Consider the following 3,635-nt stretch of genomic DNA (forward strand, 5'->3'; position numbering starts at 1 on the left):
TAATTAATCCAATATGACCCTTTTACCCTTCTCTTCAGATTCTTATGAGTCGCCAACCGATATCGGCCGGCCGGAAATTCCCAACGGCGACCGAGAAATCGTCCGGCTAATTTCCCTAAGAACAGGCCTCATCTCAGGTTGCCCAGGTGCCAAATCAATTATTATCTTCTCACATGATTCCTGCTTGATCTTCCTAACCTGGCTATGAATTGGAACACCCTTTGGAGAAAAGTTTCCATCTTCGTTCACCATCTTGTTCTCCATGAACAAAAAATTCAACTTATCTATCTTCAGAACAAAGCTTGTAAAACTCTGTAAAACCCTGTTTTTTTCCTTTGTTGGTTGTAATCTCTAAGAAGTTGAACCAAGAAAAGAAGAAATGAAAAGCACTATGTGTTTGGATATGTGCGTGTTGTGTTTATATAGAGAGAGAAAACCGTAAGGGGAATTCAAGATTGAAACGTAAAGGGGAAGAGAACACAGAGAGAAAGTTTGGTGGGAAAGCTCTTATTTTTTTTTTATGGGATCAGTTTGAAGATGACTATATTGGACCATGTCGTTGACGAGATTCTAAATTTCTAATAAAATGTGTGCCACCTCAGTTTGGACCATATAACTAGATAAGATTTTCTAAGCCGTTTGATTCGATCAATCTTGTGGTGGATAGCGTCTAGCACTGTTATTAAAGAAGTATTCCGTTACAGGAACCCACAACTTTCGATGATTCTATCCATATATAATTTATAGAAGAATGTTAGAAGACAGCAATTTTTGTGATTTATAGTCATTAAATAGTCATTAATAATGATTTTAATAGTGTGAGATTGATGTGAGATTTCATCTAATGATTCATTTTTTTTACTAGTTACATGTTAGCCAAAATTTAATAAAGTTGCTGGCCTTTTAGATTTTTCCTAATTTGAATTGTGTTTATAACGTTATCTTCATCATATGTTTTTTTTCTTTTCTTTTTTTTCCTAGAAATTATACAATAAACAATAAACTATTCAGATTGGATGATATTATACTTAATATTATATTCTGGGTTTATCTAATATATATCCAAACAACACATGTTAAAATTACTATTAATAAATGTTAAATTAATTTTTAAATAAGTTACAAATATATTAAAAATTTAAATTTTGAACATTTTTTTATAGAAATGTTTTGCCTTTACATATGTCCTTAAAAAATATATTAACTAAACTTTTGTATTTAATATATAAAAAATCTAAATAACTAACATTCTCCTCGACCAACATTAACAAACTAAGCCAATTTTAAAAGAAAACGCTGAACAATAGAGTATAAATCATTTTATCGGTCCAAATGCACTTCTTTAGCAGCACAAGATATTTGAATTATGGTAATTGCTACGGTGCCTACAAATATTTGTTTAACTTTTTAAAAAGGTTAAAAATTAATATTTAATTTTAAAAGTATAAAAATAAAAATTATTAAATATTTAAAACTTACCATATCAAGTAAATTAGATAAAAGTTAAGTACCATACCATAAGCATCATAGAATTTACCTTGAATTATATCGTATATGTTAGGACTAAATCAAATCACTTTATGAGCCAGCTCAAACTTAATTTATTAATAATTTGATAAGTTAAACTTGTGAGCTGATAAATCGAATTTGAATTTAAAATTGAGCTAATAAATTAAATGAGTTGAATTTGAGTTTGGATAAGCTCAACTCATTAGTTCGTGAGCTGACTTGGTTACATATATAATATTAAAAATATAGATTAAATACATATATATATATATATATATATATATATATATAATAGTAATATATAATTTTACATATATATTAATATTTTTAATTATTTAAAGTTTTATAGTTATTTTTTATATATAATTTTAATGTAGGACATAAATAACAAATTTATAATTAATAGATAGATAATATATAAAAAGTATCTTTTTTTAATATTTTTTAATATATATATATATATATATATATATATATATATATATATATATATATATATATAAAAGTTATAATTTATTGATATAAAATTATAAATTATATTCCTATTATTTGAGCCAACTCGTAAGCTTGAATTAGCTAATGAACTTTCGTTGAGGCGAGTTTGAGCTTACGAAATAGACTCAATTGTTAATGAATAGAGTCGTGATCCAAGTTTAATTTTCGTGAACCGAACTTAAGGTTGGTCTAACTCAACTCACTTTCAACCCTATATTCTGCCAAATTTGATAAAAAAAAATACTAGATGTAACATCCATTCTAAGATATACTATTTTTCTACAATTCTTATATTTATTAGACGTCTACTAATTTTATAGTCAGAAAATTTCACAGACACTACCCACATCAAAGTCGTCAATTACGACAAATTGAAAGTCTCCATCTTCTTAAAAATCAATCCAGATATAGTGTTTTGGTACTTGATGGTAAGTGGTAACATCTGGTGCTAATCTTTGTACTTGCACTATTACTAATGTCTATGGAGGAATTCAATGCTTTGTCCTAACTGGTCACTCTATGCTCCTTCATTCCATTCGTATAATTCATTGCATGGTAGCTCGAGACTCAACTATTCACGTGCTTCATGTATTCAGAAAATGTAAAACCTATGTAGATACCATCACAAAACATTGCCGCCACCAAGTTAGTTAGTTTTTAATTTATGAATTTCTCTATTTCTTTTCATCTAGTTACGTTGCTTTTCTTTTTCTCTTTTTAAAAAAAATCATTTTTCTCATATATCTTATTATATGTACTATTTTTTGTGAGTTGATGTTGATTTTGTGTATATATAGCAATAATTCAAATGGATAATTATAAAAATATTCATCAGGATTGGATGCTCGTTCTTCCCCAAGTTGCCAAATTGGACAGTGACTTTAGAATTACGATATGGACGAGTAAGTGCGTGGTTGATTATTTGATTACGTAGTAAATCGTAGTGTGCGGTGCATATTGCAGAATTGCATGTGTTGTATAAATAAGGTGCATGCGAATAATATCGGCTGCCATACTTTAAGGATTGGAAAAGTATAGATAACTAACAACATTTTTGAATAATGTGTAAATAATGTAAATTAATAGGATTAAAAGAGTAAATTAATTTTAAATTTAATTAGTAACATTAAATTAGGATGTAGTGTATTTTTATTTGATTGGTGATTATTTATATTATTCAATATGGTCATTGTTTACATAACACTTCCAGATAGATTTAATTAATTAATATATCTCCTTAAAAGTTAAAATTATCAGTTAAAAAGTTTATAAATTTTAAATTTTTAAATTTATTATTTATTTTATATTTTAAAAAAAAATATTTTTTATTATAATAATATTAGCATGTATTATTTTTAATATTCGTGTTAGTAAAATCCATGTTTCAAATACCGCATGCTTTTCGGCAAATGAGAATTTAATGATTCTATGTGTGAATAATTGGACGATATGATGGGAACGTGGCTATGGTCAAAGTTTGATAAACTATGTATTGATTTTTGTCTGAAATGAAATTGGAGGCTCAACGAATTCAATTGCAAGAGCCTCCTAAACTTGGAGACTTCGTACTTTGACCCCTACTTTGACGCTTGAGTTAGGTAGGCCGGTCAATTAATTAACCAAAGTATTAA

The sequence above is a fragment of the Arachis hypogaea genome, chromosome 15, assembly GCF_003086295.3.
Source record: "Arachis hypogaea cultivar Tifrunner chromosome 15, arahy.Tifrunner.gnm2.J5K5, whole genome shotgun sequence".
NCBI classification, from domain to species: Eukaryota; Viridiplantae; Streptophyta; class Magnoliopsida; order Fabales; family Fabaceae; genus Arachis; species Arachis hypogaea.